The sequence below is a fragment of the Mustelus asterias genome, unplaced genomic scaffold, assembly GCF_964213995.1.
Source record: "Mustelus asterias unplaced genomic scaffold, sMusAst1.hap1.1 HAP1_SCAFFOLD_292, whole genome shotgun sequence".
Taxonomy (NCBI): Eukaryota; Metazoa; Chordata; class Chondrichthyes; order Carcharhiniformes; family Triakidae; genus Mustelus; species Mustelus asterias.
This window is the reverse complement of record NW_027590257.1, coordinates 10,001-28,026: the sequence shown is the minus strand read 5'-3', so window position 1 is coordinate 28,026 and position 18,026 is coordinate 10,001. Positions and strand designations below refer to the sequence as shown.

The 18,026-nt window shown below is 51.3% G+C and overlaps 1 protein-coding gene and 1 non-coding gene across 3 annotated transcripts in view; one reads left to right on the top strand and one right to left on the bottom strand.

Moving 5' to 3' along the window:
- The window catches only part of LOC144486169 (uncharacterized), a 50,760-nt gene that overhangs the window by 25,893 nt on the left and 6,841 nt on the right, over positions 1–18,026 (top strand). The window lies entirely within an intron of this gene.
- LOC144486171 (U7 small nuclear RNA) lies at positions 13,847–13,909 on the bottom strand. The gene has a single exon (XR_013496230.1). It is a non-coding gene; the product is annotated as a U7 small nuclear RNA (small nuclear RNA).

The following is an 18,026-nucleotide window of genomic DNA, read 5'->3' as shown; positions in this document are numbered from 1 at the left end:
TGCAGGGTTTGTTTCTTTCTGTGTGCTGTCTCCCCTAGTTGACTGTTGGGGTGTTTTTGACTGTGCTGCCTCCCCTAGTCGAATTTCGGGATGTGTTTCTCACAGTGCTGCCTCCCCGGTCGAATATCAGGGTCTGTTTCTCACTGTGTGCTGCCTGCCCTAGTTGAATATCGGGGGGTTTTGATTGCGGCCTCACTTAGTCGAATATCAGGGCGTGTTTCTCACTGAGTGCTGCCTCCCCTGGTCGAATATCAGGGTGTGTTTCTCACTGTGTGCTGCCTCCTCTAGTTGAATGTCAGGGTGTGTTTCTGACTGTGCTGCCTCTCCTAGTTGAATGTCAGGCTGTGTTTCTCAATGGGTGCTGCCTCCCCCAGTTGAATGTCAGGGTGCGCTCCTCACGGTGTGCAGCCTCCCCTGGTCAAATTGCAGGGTTTGTTTCTTTCTGTGTGCTGCCTCCCCTAGTCGAATTTCGGGATGTGTTTCTCACAGTGCTGCCTCCCCTGGTCGAATATCAGGGCGTGTTTCTCACTGTCGGCTGCCTTCCCTAGTCGAATGTCGGGGTGTGTTTCTGTGTGCTGCCTCCCCCAGTTGAATGTCAGGGTGTGTTTCTGACAGTGCTGCCTCCCATAGTTGAATGTCAGGGTGTGTTTCTTTTTGTTTGCTGCCTTCACTGGTCTCATTTCGGGGTGTGTTTCTGTGTGGTGCCACCCCTAGTTGAATGTCAGGGTATGTTTCTTACTATGTGCTGCCTCTCCTAGTTGAATGTCAGGGTATGTTTCTTTCTGAGTGCTGCCTCCCCTGGTCGAATATCAGGGTGTGTTTCTCACTGTGCTGCCTCCCCTAGTTGAATGTCGGGGTGTGTTTCAGTGTGTGTTGCCTCGTCTAGTTGAATGTCAAGCTGTGTTTCTCACTGAGTGCTGCCTCCCCTGGTCGAATGTCAGGTTGTGTTTACTTTGTGTGATGGTTCCCCTACTCGAATTTCAGGGTGTGTTTCTGTGTGCTGCCCCCCCCCCCCCCCCCCCCCCCCGCTTGAATGTCAGGGTGTGTTTCTCACTAAGTGCTGCCTCGCCTGGTTGAATGTCAGGGTGTGTTTCTCACGGTCTGCAGCCTCTCCTGGTTGAATATCAGGGTGTGTTTCTCACGGTCTGCAGCCTCTCCTAGTTGAATGTCCGGGTGTGTTTCTCACTGTGTGCTGCCTCCCCTTGTTGAATATCCGGGTGTATTTCTCAGTGTGCTTCCTCCCCTAGTCGAATGTCAGGGCATGTTTCTCACTGTGCTGCCTCCCTTAGTTCAATGTCAGGGGGTGGTTCTCACCCTGTGCTGCCTCCCCAAGTTGAATGTCAGGGTGTGCTTCTCACTGTGTGCTGCCTCCTCTAGTTGAATATCAGGGTGTGTTTCTGACTGTGCTGCCTCCCCTAGTTGACTGTCAGGGTCTGTTTCCTTTTATGTGCTGCTCCCCCTGGTCGAATGTCGGGTGTGTTTCTGTGTGCTTCCCGTCCTAGTTGAATGTCAGGGAGTGTTTCTTACTGTGTGCTGCCTCTCCTAGTTGAATATCAGGGTGTGTTTCTCACTGTGCTGCCTCCCCTAGTTGAATATCAGGGTGTGTTTCTCACTGTCGGCTGCCTTCCCTAGTCGAATGTCGGGGTGTGTTTCTGTGTGCTGCCTCCCCTAGTTGAATGTCAGCGTGTGTTTCTCTGTGTGTTGCCTCCCCTAGTTGAATGTCAAGCTGTGTTTCTCACTGAGTGCTGCCTCCCCTGGTCGAATGTCAGGGTCTGTTTCCTTTTATGTGCTGCTCCCCCTGGTCGAATGTCGGGTGTGTTTCTGTGTGCTTCCCGTCCTAGTTGAATGTCAAGGTGTGTTTCTCACGGTGTGCAGCCTCCCCTGTTCGAATATCAGGGCGTGTTGCTCACTGTGTGCTGCCTGCCCTAGTTGAATATCAGGGCGTGTTTCTCACTGAGTGCTGCCTCCCCTAGTTGAATGTCAGGGTGTGTTTCTCACTGGATGCTGCCTCCCCTAGTTGAATATCAGGGTGTGTTTATGACTTTGCTGCCTCCCCTCGTTGAATATCAGGGTGTGTTTCATTTTATGTGCTGCTTTCCCTAGTCGAATGTCATGGTGTGTTTCTGTGTGCTGCCCCCCCCCTAGTTGAATGTCAGGTTGTGTTTTTCACTGCGCTGCCTCTCCTAGTCGAATATCAGGGTGTGTTTCTCACTGTGCGCTGCCTCCCCTAGTTGAGTATCAGGGTGTTTCTCACTGCGTTTTGCCTCCTCTCGTTGAATGCCAAGGTGTGTTTCTCACTGAGTGCTGCCCCCTCTGGTCGAATGTCAGGGTGTTTCTTTCTGTGTGCAGCCTGCCCTAGTCGAATGTCGGGGTGTGTTTCTGTGTGCTGCATCCCCTATTTGAATATCAGGGTGTCTTCCTCAATTCGTGCTCCCTCCCCTAGTTGAATATCAGGGTATGTTTCTCTCTGTGTGCTGCCTCCCCTAGTTGAATGTCAGGTGTGTGTCTCACTGCGTGCTGCCTCCCCTAGTTGAATGTCAGGGCATGTTTGTCACTGTGCTGCCTCCCTTAGTTGAACATCAGGGTGTGTTTCTCACTGTGTGCTGCCTCCCCTAGTCTAATGTCAGGGTGTGTTTCTCACTGTGTGCCTCCTCCCCTAGTCGAATGTCAGGGTGTGTTTCTCACTGTGTGCTGCCTCCCCTAGTCGAATGTCAGGGTGTGTTTCTCACTGTGTGCTGCCTCCCCTAGTCGGAAAAAAGAATAGAGGCATGGACTATTTTCTAAACGGTGACAAAATTCATAATGCTAAAGTGCAAAGGGACTTGGGAGTCCTAGTCCAGGATTCTCTAAAGGTAAACTTGCAGGTTGAGTCCGTAATTAAGAAAGCAAATGTAATGTTGTCATTTATCTCAAGAGGCTTGGAATACAAAAGCAGGGATGTACTTCTGAGGCTTTATAAAGCACTGGTTAGGCCCCATTTGGAGTACTGTGAGCAATTTTGGGCCCCACACCTCAGGAAGGACATACTGGCACTGGAGCGGGTCCAGCGGAGATTCACACGGATGATCCCAGGAATGGTAGGCCTGACATACGATGAACGTCTGAGGATCGTGGGATTATATTCATTGGAGTTTAGGAGGTTGAGGGGAGATCTGATAGAAACTTACAAGATAATGAACGGCTTAGATAGGATGGACGTAGGGAAGTTGTTTCCATTAACAGGGGAGACTAGGACGCGGGGGCACAGCCTTAGAATAAAAGGGAGTCACTTTAGAACAGAGATGAGGAGAAATTTCTTCAGCCAGAGAGTGGTGGGTCTGTGGAATTCATTGCCACAGAGGGCTGTGGAGGCCGAGACGTTGAGCGTCTTCAAGACAGAAATTGATAAATTCTTGATTTCTCGAGGAATTAAGGTCTATGGGGAGAGAGCGGGTAAATGGAGTTGAAATCAACCATGATTGAATGGTGGAGTGGACTCGATGGGCCGAATGGCCTTACTTCCGCTCCTATGTCTTATGGTCTTATGGTCTTATGGTCTTATGGTCGATTGTCAGGGTGTGTTTCTCACGGTGTGCTGCCTCCCCTAGTTGAATGTCAGGGTGTGTTTCTCACTGTGCTGCCTCCTCCCCTAGTCGAATGTCAGGGTGTGTTTCTCACTGTGTGCTGCCTCCCCTAGTTGAATGTCAGGGTGTGTTTCTTACGGTCTGCAGCCTCTCCTGGTCGAATGTCAGGGTGTGTTTCTCACGGTCTGCAGGCTCTCCTGGTTGAATATCAGGGTGTGTTTCTCACGGTCTGCAGTCTCTCCTAGTTGAATGTCCGGGTGTGTTTCTCACTGTGTGCTGCCTCCCCTTGTTGAATATCCGGGTGTATTTCTCAGTGTGCTTCCTCCCCTAGTCGAATGTCAGGGCATGTTTTTCACTGTGCTGCCTCCCTTAGTTCAATATCAGGGGGTGGTTCTCACCCTGTGCTGCCTCCTCTAGTTGAATATCAGGGTGTGTTTCTGACTGTGCTGCCTCCCCTAGTTGACTGTCAGGGTCTGTTTCCTTTTATGTGCTGCTCCCCCTGGTCGAATGTCGGATGTGTTTCTGTGTGCTTCCCGTCCTAGTTGAATGTCAGGGAGTGTTTCTTACTGTGTGCTGCCTCCTCCAGTTGAAGATCAGGGTGTGTTTCTGACAGTGCTGCCTCCCATAGTTGAATATCAGGGTGTGTTTCTTTTTGTTTGCTGCCTTCACTGGTCTCATTTTGGGGTGTGTTTCTGTGTGGTGCCTCCCCTAGTTGAATGTCAGAGTGTGTTTCTTACTATGTGCTGCCTCTCCTAGTTGAATGTCAGGGTGTGTTTCTCATGGTGTGCAGCCTCCCCTAGTCAAATGTCAGGGTGTGTTTCTCACTGTGTGCTGCCCCCCCCCCCCCCCGCTTGAATGTCAGGGTGTGTTTCTCACAGTGCTGCCTCCCCTAGTCGAATATCAGGGTGTGTTTCTCACTGTGTGCTGCCTCCCCTAGTTGAATGTCAGGGTGTGTTTCTCACGGTCTGCAGCCTCTCCTGGTTGAATATCAGGGTGTGTTTCTCACTGTGTGCTGCCTCTCCTAGTTGAATGTCCGGGTGTGCTTCTCACTGTGTGCTGCCTCCTCTAGTTGAATATCAGGGTGTGTTTCTGACTGTGCTGCCTCCCCTAGTTGACTGTCAGGGTCTGTTTCCTTTTATGTGCTGCTCCCCCTGGTCGAATGTCGGGTGTGTTTCTGTGTGCTTCCCGTCCTAGTTGAATGTCAGGGAGTGTTTCTTACTGTGTGCTGCCTCTCCTAGTTGAATATCAGGGTGTGTTTCTCACTGTGCTGCCTCCCCTAGTTGAATATCAGGGTGTGTTTCTCACTGTCGGCTGCCTTCCCTAGTCGAATGTCGGGGTGTGTTTCTCTGTGTGTTGCCTCCCCTAGTTGAATGTCAAGCTGTGTTTCTCACTGAGTGCTGCCTCCCCTGGTCGAATGTCATGTTGTGTTTACTTTGTGTGATGGCTCCCCTACTCGAATGTCGGTGTGTGTTTCTGTGTGCTGCCCACCCCCCCCCCCCCCCCCCACCCCCCCCCCCCCCCCCCCACCCCCTGCTTGAATGTCAGGGTGTGTTTCTCACTGTGTGCTGCCTCCTCTAGTTGAATATCAGGGTGTGTTTCTGACTGTGCTGCCTCCCCTAGTTGAATGTCAGGGTGTGTTTCTCACTGTGCGCTGACTCTCCTAGTCGAATGTCAGGGTGTGCTTCTCACTGTGTGCTGCCTCCTCTAGTTGAATATCAGGGTGTGTTTCTGACTGTGCTGCCTCCCCTAGTTGAATGTCAGGGTCTGTTTCTTTTTATGTGCTGCCTCCCCCTGGTCGAATGTCGGGTGTGTTCCTGTGTGCTTCCCGTCCTAGTTGAATGTCAGGGTGTATTTCTTACTGTGTGCTGCCTCCTCTAGTTGAATGTCAGGGTGTGTTTCTCACGGTGTGCAGCCTCCCCTGGTCAAATTGCAGGGTTTGTTTCTTTCTGTGTGCTGCCTCCCCTAGTTGACTGTTGGGGTGTTTTTGACTGTGCTGCCTCCCCTGTTCGAATATCAGGGCGTGTTGCTCACTGTGTGCTGCCTGCCCTAGTTGAATGTCAAGGTGTGTTTCTCACGGTGTGCAGCCTCCCCTGGTCGAATGTCAGGGTGTATTTCACACTGTGTGCTGCCTCTCCTAGTTGAATGTCAAGGTGTGTTTCTCACGGTGTGCAGCCTCCCCTGTTCGAATGTCAGGGTGTGTTTCTCACTGTGTGCTGCCTCCCCTAGTTGAATATCAGGGCGTGTTTCTCACTGAGTGCTGCCTCCCCTAGTTGAATATCAGGGCGTGTTTCTCACTGAGTGCTGCCTCCCCTCGTCGAATGTCGTGTGTGTTTCTATGTGCTTCCCCCCGCCCCCCCTCCCCCCCCAGTTGAATGTCAGGGTGTGTTTGTCACTGTGCTGCCTCCCCTAGTCGAATGTCAGGGTGTGGTTCTCACTGTGCACTGCCTCCCGTAGTTGAATCTCAGGGTATGTTTCTCACTGAATGCTGCCTCCCCTGGTCGAATATCAGGGTGTGTTTCTTTCTGTGCGCTGCCTGCCCGTGTCGAATGTCGGGGTGTGTTTCTGTGTGCTGCCTCCCCTCGTTGAATATCAGGGTGTGTTTCTCAATTTTGTGCTCCCTCCCCTCGTCGAATATCAGGCTGTGTTTCTCACCATGCTGCCTCCCCTAGTTGAATGTCATGTGTGTTTCTCACGGTGTGCAGCCTCCCCTAGTTGAATGTCATGTGTGTTTCTCACGGTGTGCAGCCTCCCCTAGTTGAATGTCATGTGTGTTTCTCACTGGATGCTGCCTCCCCTAGTTGAATATCAGGGTGTGTTTCATTTTATGTGCTGCCTTCCCTAGTCGAATGTCATGGTGTGTTTCTGTGTGCTGCCCCCCCCTAGTTGAATGTCAGGTTGTGTTTGTCACTGCGCTGCCTCTCCTAGTCGAATATCAGGGTGTGTTTCTCACTGTGCGCTGCCTCCCCTAGTTGAGTATCAGGGTGTTTCTCACTGCGTTTTGCCTCCTCTCGTTGAATGCCAAGGTGTGTTTCTCACTGAGTGCTGCCCCCCCTGGTCGAATGTCAGGGTGTTTCTTTCTGTGTGCAGCCTGCCCTAGTCGAATGTCGGGGTGTGTTTCTGTGTGCTGCCTCCCCTATTTGAATATCAGGGTGTCTTCCTCAATTCGTGCTCCCTCCCCTAGTTGAATATCAGGGTATGTTTCTCGCTGTGTGCTGCCTCCCCTAGTTGAATGTCAGGTGTGTGTCTCACTGTGTGCTGCCTCCCGTAGTTGAATGTCAGGGCATGTTTGTCACTGTGCTGCCTCCCTTAGTTGAACATCAGGGTGTGTTTCTCAGTGTGTGCTGCCTCCCCTAGTCTAATGTCATGTGTGTTTCTCACTGTGTACCTCCTCTCCTAGTCGAATGTCAGGGTGTGTTTCTCACTGTGTGCTGCCTCCCCTAGTCGAATGTCAGGGTATGTTTCTCACTGTGTGCCTCCTCTCCTAGTCGAATGTCAGGGTGTGTTTCTCACTGTGTGCCGCCTCCCCTAGTCGAATGTCAGGGTGCGTTTCTCACTGTGCGCTGCCTCCCCCTGGATGAATTTTCCAAGAAGTGGGAAGGCAGAAGATCTGGCGTCCGGGAGCGGTGAGCCTGAAACACGACAACAGTGTTTCCCTCCCTCCCTCCTCCTCGAACCAAAATAAAAGGCCACCGTGAGAAGGTAAAGGGTGAGAGTTTTATAAATCTGTTCAAATAATTTAATAGTTGCTCGAAATGTCGGTCAGTGGGGTTAAGTGTGGAGATGTGGGTGATGTGGGTGATCCGTGACGCTCCCAGCGTCTCGGACGAATCTGTCCCCAGGAAGAGGACCCAGTTGCAGCTCCTTACAGACCGCATGGATCGGTTGGAGGAGCAGTCGGATGCACTTGGGAGCATGAAGGTGGCGGAAAGCTTCATAGATAGGAGCTTTAGAGACGTGGTCACACCGAAGGTGCAGGCAGATAGATGGGTGACCGCCAGAAGGGCAGGCAGTCAGTGCAGGGATCCCCTGTGGTCATCCCCCTCTCTAACAAGCATACCGTTTTGGATACTGTTGGGGGAGAGGGGCTATCAGGGGATACCAGCAGCCAGAGCAGTGACGCCACGGCTGGATCTGTCGTTAAGCAGGGAGGGACAAAGAGGACTAGAGCAATAGTTACAGGGGACTCTATAGTTAGGGGTACAGATAGGCGTTTCTGTGGACGTGAAAGAGACTCCAGGATGGTATGTTGCCCCCCTGGTGCCAGGGTCCAGGATATCTCTGAGCATTCTGAAGGGAGAGGGTGAACAGCTAGAGGCCGTGGTACATATTGGTAGTATCGACATAGACAGGAGGAGTGATGAGGTTCTGCAGCAGCAGTTTAGGGAGTTAGGTAGAAAGTTAAAAAGCAGGACCTCTCTGGTTGTAATCTCAGGATTACTCCCTGTGCCACGTGCCAGTGAGGTTAGGAATAGACAGATAGTGCAGCTTAACACGTGGCTAAACAGCTGGTGTAGGAGGGAGGGTTTCAGATATCTGGGGTCTCTTCCGGGGCAGGTGGGACCTGTACAAGAAGGACGGGTTGCATCGAAACTGGAAGGGCATAAATATTCTGGCCGGGAGGTTTGCTAGTGTCACACGGGAGGATTTAAACTAGTTTGGCAGGGGGATGGGAACCAAAGCAAAGGTGAATTAGCTGAAGGGGAGCCAGAGATTAGGGCCAGTAAGACTCAGAGAAGCAGCAGGCAGGGTGGGATTGCAGATCAGAGAGGGTCTGGTGGACTGAAGTGCATTTGTTTCAATGCGAGAAGTGTTAGAACCATAGAAAATTACAGCTCAGAAACAGGCCTTTTGGCCCTTCTTGTCTGTGGCCGAACCATTTTATGCCGAGTCCCACTGACCTGCACTTGGACCATATCCCTCCACACCCCTCTCATCCATCAACCCGTCCAAGTTTTTCTTAAATGTTAAAAGTGACCCCGCATTTACCACTTTATCCGGCAGCTCATTCCACACTCCCACCACTCTCTGCGTGAAGAAGCCCCCCCTAATATTCCCTTTAAACTTTTCTCCTTTCACCCTTAACCCATGCCCTCTGGTTTTTTACTCCCCTAGCCTCAGCGGAAAAAGCCTGCTTGCATTCACTCTATCTATACCCTTCAAAATCTTCTTCACCTCTATCAAATCTCCCCTCAATCTTCTACGCTCCAGGGAATAAAGTCCCAACCTATTCAATCTCTCTCTGTGTAACTCAGCTTCTCAAGTCCCGGCAACATCCTTGTGAACCTTCTCTGCACTCTTTCAATCTTATTTACATCCTTCCTGTAACTAGGTGACCAAAACTGTACACAATACTCCAAATTTGGCCTCACCAATGCCTTATATAACCTTACAATAACACTCCAACTTTTATACTCGATACTCCGATTTATAAAGGCCAATGTACCAAAGGCACTCTTTACGACCCTATGCACCTGTGACGTCACTTTTAGGGAATTCTGTACCTGTATTCCCAGATCCCTCTGTTCAACTGCACTCTTCAGAGTCCTACCATTTACCCTGTACGTTCTACTTTGGTTTGTCCTTCCAAAGTGCAATATCTCACACTTGTCTGCGTTAAATTCCATTTGCCATTTTTCAGCCCATTTTTCTAGTTGGTCCAAATCCCTCTGCAAGCTTTGAAAACCTTCCTCACTGTCCACTACACCTCCAATCTTTGTATCATCAGCAAACTTGCTGATCCAATTTCCTACATTATCATCCAGAGCATTGATATAGATGACAAACAACAATGGACCCAACACCGATCCCTGCGGCACACCACTAGTCACAGGCCTCCACTCAGAGAAGCAATCCTCCACAACCACTCTCTGTTACAGGTAAGGCAGGCGAACGTAGAGCTTGGATTAGTAGTAGAAACTATGATGTTGTTGCCATTACAGAGGCTTGGTTAAGGGAAGGACAGGATTGGCAGCTTAATATTCCGGGATACAGGTGTTTCAGGTGGGATAGAGGGGGATGTAAAAGGGTTGGGGGAGTTGCACTACTGGTTAAGGAGAATATCACAGCTGTACTCCGGGAAGACACCTCGGAGGGCTTATAAAGCGAGGCACTTTGGGCAGAGCTCAGGAATAGGAAGGGTGTAGTCACAATGTTGGGGGTTTACTATAGCCAGTGGGGGATTGAGGAACAGATATGTAGGCAGATTCAGGCAAGGTGTAAAAGTAACAGGGTTGTTATGGTGGGAGATTTTAATTTCCCCGATATTGACTGGGACTCACTTAGTGCTAGGGGCGTGGATGGGGCAGAGTTTGTAAGGAGCATCCAGGAGAGCTTCCTGAAACAGTATGTAGATAGTCCAACTAGGAAAGGGGCCTCACTGGACCTGGTATTGGGGAATGAGCCCGGTCAGGAGGTCGATGTTTCTGTAGGGGAGCAGTTCAGGAACAGTGACCACAATTCAGTAAGCTTTAAGGTACTGATGGATAAAGAAAAGTGTAGTCCTCAAGTTAAGGTGCTAAATTGGGGGAAGGCTAATTACAACAATATTAGGCAGGAACTGAAGAATGTAGATTGGGGGCAGATGTTTGAGGGCAAATCAACATCTGGCATGTGGGAGGCTTTCAAGTGTAAGTTGATAGGGATTCAGGACCGGTACATTCCTGTAAGGGTGAAGGATAAGTATGGCAAGTTTTGGGAACCTTGGATAACGAGAGATATTGTGAGCCTAGTCAGAGAGATAAAGGAAGCGTTTGTCAAAGCTAGGAGGCTGGGAACACACGAAGCAAGTGTGGAATACAAGGAAAGTAGAAAGAAACTTAAGCAAGGAGTAAGGAGGGCTAAAAGGGGTCATGAAAAAGCATTGGCCAGCAGGATTAAGGAAAATCCCAAGGCTTTTTATACATATATAAAGAGCAAGAGGGTAGCCAGGGAGAGGGTTGGCCCACTCAAGGACACGGGAGGGAATCTCTGCATGGAACCAGAGGAAATGGGCGAGGTATTAAATGAGTACTTTGCGTCAGTGTTCACCAAAGAGAAGGACTTGGTGGATGATGAGTCTGGGAAAGGATGTGTAGATAGTTTGAGTCATGTTGAGATCAAAAAGGAGGAGGTATTGGGGTTCTTGAGAAACATTTAGGTAGACAAGTCCCCAGGGCCTGATGGGATATACCCCAGAATACTGAGAGAGGCAAGGGAGGAAATTGCTGGGGCCTTGAGTGAAATCTTTGTATCCTCACTGGCTACAGGGGAGGTCCCAGAGGATTGGAGAATAGCCAATGTTGTTCCTTTGTTTAAGAAGGGTAACGAGGATAATCCAGGTAATTACTGACCAGTGAGCCTTACATCAGTGGTAGGAAAATTATTGGAGAGGACTCTTCGAGACAGGATTTATTCCCACTTGGAAATAAGTGGACGTATTAGCGAGAGGCAACATGGTTTTGTGAAGGGGAGGTCGTGTCTCACGAACTTGATCGAGTTTTTCGAGGAAGTGACGAAGATGATTGATGAGGGTAGGGCAGTGGATGTTGTCCACATGGACTTCAGTAAGGCCTTTGACAAGGTCCCTCATGGCAGACTGGTGCAGAAGGTGAAGTCGCATGGGATCAGAGGTGACCAAGGTGGATACAGAACTGGCTCGGTCAAAGAAGACAGAGGGTAGCAGTGGAAGGGTGCGTTTCTGAATGGAGGGCTGTGACAAGTGGTGTTCCTCAGGGATCAGTGCCGGGACCTTTGCTGTTTGTAATATATATAAATGATTTGGTGGCAAATGTAACTAGATTGGTTAATAAGTTTGCGGACGACACAAAGGTTGGTGGATTTGTGGATAGGGATGATCATAGAAACCCTACAGTACAGAAAGAGGCCATTCGGCCCATCGAGTCTGCACCGACCACAATCCCACCCAGGCCCTACCCCCACACCCCTACATATTTTACCCACTAATCCCTCTAACCTACGCATCTCAGGACACTAAGGGGCAATTTTAGCATGGCCAATCAACCTAACCCGCACATCTGAGGACCATCAGAGGATACAGCCGGGTATAGATCAGTTGGAGACTTGGGCAGAGAGATGGCAGATGGAGTTTAATCCGGACAAATGTGAGGTAATGCATTTTGGAAGGTCTAATACAGATAGGAAATATACAATAAATGGCAGAACCCTTAAGAGTATTGATAGGCAGAGGGATCTGGGTGTACAGGTACACAGGTCACTGAAAGTGGCAACGCAGGTGGAGAAGGTAGTCAAGAAGGCATACGGCATGCTTGCCTTCATCGGCCGGGGCATTGAGTTTAAAAATTGGCAAGTCATGTTGCAGCTTTATAGAACCTTAGTTAGGCCGCACTTAGAATATAGTGTTCAATTCTGGTCGCCACACTACCAGAAGGATGTGGAGGCTTTGGAGAGGGTACAGAAAAGATTTACCAGGGATGTTGCCTGGTATGGAGGGAATTAGCTATGAGGAGAGGTTGGAGAAACTTGGTTTGTTCTCACTGGAACGACGGAGGTTGAGGGGAGAACTGACAGAAGTCGACAAGATTATGAGGGGCATGGACAGAGTGGATAGTCAGAAGCTTTTGCCCAGGATGGAAGAGTCAATTACTCGGGGGCACAGGTTTAAGGTGCGAGGGGCAAGGTTTAAAGGAGATGTACGAGGCAGATTTTTTACACAGAGGGTGGTGGGTGCCTGGAACTCGCTGCCTGGGGAGGGAGTGGAAGCGGATACGATAGTGAGTTTTAAGGGGCGTCTTGACAAGTACATGAATAGGATGGGAATAGAGGGATATGGTCCCCGGAAGGGTCGGGGGTTTTAGTTCAGTCGGGCAGCATGGTCGGTGCAGGCTTGGAGGGCCAAAGGGCCTGTTCCTGTGCTGTAATTCTCTTTGTTCTTTGTGTATTTCTCACTGGGTGCTGCCACCCTAGTTGAATATCAGGGTGTGTTTCTCACTGAGTGCTGCCTCTCCTGGTCGAATGTCAGGGTGTGTTTATTTCTGTGTGCTGCATGCCCTAGTCGAATGTCGGGGTGTGTTTGTGTGTGCTGCCTCCCCTAGTTGAATATCAGGGTGTGTTTCTCACTGTGTGCTGCCTCCCCTCGTTGAATATCAGAGTGTGTTTCTCACTGTGTGCTGCCTCCCCTAGTTGAATATCAGGGTGTGGTTCTTTCTGTGTGCTGCCTCCCCCAGTTGAATATCAGGGTGTGTGTCTCACTGTGTGCTGTCTCCCCTAGTTGAATATCAGGGTGTGTTTCTCACGGTGTGCTGTCTCCCCCAGTTGAATGTCAGGTTGTGCTTCTCACCGTGTGCTGCCTCCCCCAGTTGAATATCAGGGTGTGTTTCTCACCGTGTGCTGTCTCCCCTAGTTGAATATCAGGGTGTGGTTCTTTCTGTGTGCTGCCTCCCCCAGTTGAATATCAGGGTGTGTGTCTCACTGTGAGCTGCCTCCCCCAGTTGAATATCAGGGTGTGTGTCTCACTGTGAGCTGCCTCCCCCAGTTGAATATCAGGGTGTGTGTCTCACTGTGAGCTGCCTCCCCCAGTTGAATGTCAGGGTGTGTTTCTCACTGTGTGCTGCCTCCCCTAGTTGAATATCAGGGTGTGTGTCTCCCCTAGTTGAATATCAGGGTGTGGTTCTTTCTGTGTGCTGCCTCCCCTCGTTGAATGTCAGGGTGTGTGTCTCACTGTGTGCTGCCTCCCCTAGTCGAATGTCGGGGTGCATTTCTCACTGTGCAGCCTCTCCTAGTTGAATGTCAGGGTGTGTATCTCACCGTGTGCTGCCTCCCCCAGTTGAATGTCAGGGCGTGTGTCTCACTGTGTGCTGCCTCCCCTAGTTGAATGTCAGGGTGTGTTTCTCACCAATCTTTAACCCCCCACACCACAGAAAACATCCTTTGGATGGTTCTTTGGGGAAGATGTAACACAGCTTCGTTCCCCCTGACCTGATGCGGCCAATCTCCTCCCAACCCGCACGCGTTTGACTGCAGCAAGGAAGCAGTGGCCGGGAACTAAAGCCGAGTCCCTGGAGCTGGGTGGCAGCAGCACCGGTAAGCCGCTGTGCCCCAACTCCCCCACAGCCTGAGGGGGGAAGAAAGGAGCATCACTCAGTCTGGACGTTTACGAATGGGGGCCGCCGCCCAGGCTGCGTTGAACACCGGGCACAGCACCACCGTCACCGGGAGGGTGTCAGCAGAGCACCACCGACACCGGGAGGGTGCCAGCGGAACACCACCGTCACCGGGAGGGTGTCTAACTCCCGCCACAGCTCTTCCTTCTGTCATTCATTAATCAGAGCGGTTCCAGCCAACAAAGGCCGGAACCTTCTGGACAAGTAGCAAAAGAGCTATAACCAAAGAGAAAGTGGCCCAGCTCCCCTTCCCAATGCTGCACCCACCCCCTCACGGTGAGGGTGGCCGCCCTAACATTGTGGCACCCCCCCCACCATAACACATATCACATCTCACTTTAGACATCCCTTTCCTCCCCAAACACAATTGATTTAGCTCAATCCTGTGTTTAATTTGCACACTAAATGTTAGTGGGGACGCCTAGCATTCTGGGAGCTGCATCTCATTAGCGCTCCACGTCCTCTGATTGGTGCAGCCCCTTTCCCCAGCCTCTCAGTGCTTTTTTGAGCTTTATCTTGCCCACTTTTCTGTCCCCTTTTCCCCCCCCCCACCCCGAGTGAAGATTGTGGGTGGTTATTCACCCGCCACCGTCCCCGCCCCTTGTCATGCGGGCTAACCAGAGCAATTGCAAGGCCAATCACCCCGGTGCTAAATTAGGGGCCTGCGCTGCGGTCAACAGCCTGGCTAAAGTGCGGCCTGTTCTATCGTCAACAGCCTGGCTAAAGTACGGCCTGTTCTATCGTCACCAGCTTGGCTAAAGTGCGGCCTGTTCTATCGTCACCAGCCTGGCTAAAGTGCGGCCTGTTCTATCGTCACCAGCCTGGCTAAAGTGCGGCCTGTTCTATCGTCACCAGCCTGACTAAAGTGCGGCCTGTTCTAGCGTCACCAGCCTGACTAAAGTGCGGCCTGTTCTATTGCCACCAGCCTGGTTAAAGTACCTTAACTTATATCATAGAATCATAGAAACCCTACAGTGCAGAAGGAGGCCATTCGGCCCATCGAGTCTGCACCGACTACAATCCCACCCAGGCCCTACCTATCCCCACATATTTACCCGCTAATCCCTCTAACCTACGCATCCCAGGACTCTAAGGGGCAATTTTTAACCTGGCCAATCAACCTAACCCGCACATCTTTGGACTGTGGGAGGAAACCGGAGCACCCGGAGGAAACCCACGCAGACACGAGGAGAATGTGCAAACTCCACACAGACAGTGACCCGAGCATCGAACCCGGGACCCTGGAGCTGTGAAGCAGCAGTGCTAACCACTGTGCTACCGTGCCGCCCCTTATATGAAGCAGATCTTTCTCTACACCCTAGCTGCGACTGTAACACTACATTCTGCACCCTCTCCTTTCCTTCTCTATGAACGGTATGCTTTGTCTGTATAGCGCGCAAGAAACAATACTTTTCACTGTGTCCCAATACATGTGACAATAATAAATCAAATCAAATCAAAAAGTAGGACACTAGCCTGGCTAAAGTATGGCATGTACTACTGTCACAAACCCGGCACAGTGGGTTAGCACTGCTGCTTCACAGCTCCAGGGTCCCGGGTTCGATTCCCGGCACGGTAGCACAGTGGTTAGCACTGCTGCTTCACAGCGCCAGGGACCCGGGTTCGATTCTGGCCTCGGGTCACTGTCTGTGCGGAGTCTGCACATTCTCCCCGTGTCTGCGTGGGTTTCCTCCGGGTGCTCCGGTTTCCTCCCACACTCCAAAGATGTGCGGGTTAGGTTGATTGGCCGTGTTAAATTGCCCCCGAGTGTCAGGGGGACTAGCTAAGAAGTTTATTTATTAGTCACAAGTAGGCTTACATTAACACTGCAATGAAGTTACTGTGAAAACCCCCCGGTCGCCACACTCCTGTTCGGGTTACACTGAGGGAGAATTTAGCACGGCCAATGCACCCTAACCAGCACGTCTTTCGGACTGTGGGAGGAAACCGGAGCACCCGGAGGAAACCCACGCAGACACGGGGAGAACGTGCAGACTCCACACAGACAGTGACCTGAGCCGGGAATCGAACCCGGGTCCCTGGCGCTGTGAAGCAGCCGTGCTAACCCTGCTGTGCCACCGTGCCGCCCCCACTAGGGTAAATGCCTGAAGTCATGGGGATAGGACCTGGGTGGGATTGTGGTTGGTGCAGGTTCGATGGGCTGAATGGCCTCCTTCTGCACTATGGGGATTCTATGATTAAGTTGATCTTTCTCTACACCCTAGCTGCGACTGTAACACTACATTCTGCACCCTCTCCTTTCCTTCTCTATGAACGGTATGCTTTGTCTGGATAGCGCGCAAGAAACAATACTTTTCACTGTATCCCAATACATGTGACAATATTAAATCAAATCAAATCGAACAGTAGGACCTATTCTATCAACAACAGCCTTTGATTTGATTTATTATTGTCACATGTATTGGGATACAGTGAAAAGTATTGTTTCTTGCGCTCTATACAGACAAAGCATACCGTTCATAGAGAAGGAAAGGAGAGGGTGCAGAATGTAGTGTTACAGTCATAGCTCGGGGTGTAGAGAAAGATCAACTCAATGCGAGGTAGATCCATTCAAAAGTCTGACAGCAGCAGGGAAGAAGCTGTTCTTGAGTCGGTCGGTACGTGACCTCAGACTTTTGTATCTTTTCCCCGATGGAAGAAGGTGGAAGAGAGAATGTGTGGGGGGGTCCTTGATTATGCCGGCTGCTTTTCCCCGAGGCAGCGGGAAGTGTAGACGGAGTCAATGGATGGGAAGCTGGTTTGCGTGATGGATTGGGATACATTCATGACCTTTTGTAGTTCCTTGCGGTCTTGGGCAGAGCAGGAGCCCAGACCAAGCTGTGATACAACCAGAAAGAATGCTTTTTATGGGGCATCTGTAAAAGTTGGTGAGAGTCGTAGCGGACATGCTGAATTTCCTTAGTCTTCTGAGAAAGTAGACGTGTTGGTGGGACTTTCTTAACTATAGTGTCGGCGTGGGGGGGACCAGGACAGGTTGTTGGTGATCTGGACATTTAAAAACTTGAAGCTCTCTCGACCATTTCTACTTCATCCCCGTTGATGTCGACAGGGGGATGTTCTCCATTACGCTTCCTGAAGTCGATGACTATCTCCTCCATTAGCCTGGCTAAAGTATGACTTCTACCATCACTGACCTGGCGAAATTAGGGCCTGTACTGCTGTCACAAGCCTGGCTAACGTAGGGCCTGTAACTGTCACAAGCCTGGCTAAATTAGGGCCTGTTCTATTGTCACAAGCCTGGCTAAATTAGGGCCTGTTCTATTGCCACAAGCCTGGCTAACATAGGGCCTGTACTACAGTCACAAGCCTGGCATAATTCACGCCTGTAGTGCTGTTACAAGCCTGGCTACCTCCTCCAGCCCCTACACCCCTCCCTGTCTCTGTAACCTGCTCCAGCCCCTACACGCCTCCCTATCTCTGTAACCTCCTCCAGCCCCAACACCCCTCCCTATCTCAGTAACCTCCTCCAGCCCCTACACCCCGTCCCTGTCTCTGTAACCTCCTCCAGCCCCTACACCCCTCCCTATCTCTGTAAGCTGCTCCAGCCCCTACACCCACTCCCTATCTCTGTAACCTCCTCCAGCCCCTTCACCCCCTCCCTATCTCTGTAACCTCCTCCAGCCCCCTACACCCCTCCCTATCTCTGTAACCTGCTCCAGCCCCTACACCCACTCCCTATCTCTGTAACCTCCTCCAGCCCCTTCACCCCCTCCCTATCTCTGTAACCTCCTCCAGCCCCCGACACCCCTCCCTATCTCTGTAACCTCCTCCAGCCCCTACACCCCTCCCTATCTCTGCAACCTCCTCCAGCCCCTACACTCCTCCCTATCTCTGTAACCTCCTCCAGCCCCCAACACCCCCTCCCTACCTCTGTAACCTCCTCCAGCCCCTACACCCCCTCCCTATCTCTGTAACCTCCTCCAGCCCCCTACACCCCTCCCTATCTCTGTAACCTCCTCCAGCCCCTACACCCCTCCCTATCTCTGTAACCTCCTCCAGCCCCTACACTCCTCCCTATCTCTGTAACCTCCTCCAGCCCCCTACACCCCTCCCTATCTCTGTAACCTCCTCCAGCCCCTACACCCCCTCCCTATCTCTGTAACCTCCTCCAGCCCCTACACCCCTCCCTATCTCTGTAACCTCCTCCAGCCCCCTACACCCCCTCCCTATCTCTGTAACCTCCTCCAGCCCCTACACCCCTCCCTATCTCTGTAACCTCCTCCAGCCCCTACACCCCCTCCCTATCTCTGTAACCTCCTCCAGCCCCTACACCCCTCCCTATCTCTGTAACCTCCTCCAGCCCCCTACACCCCTCCCTATCTCT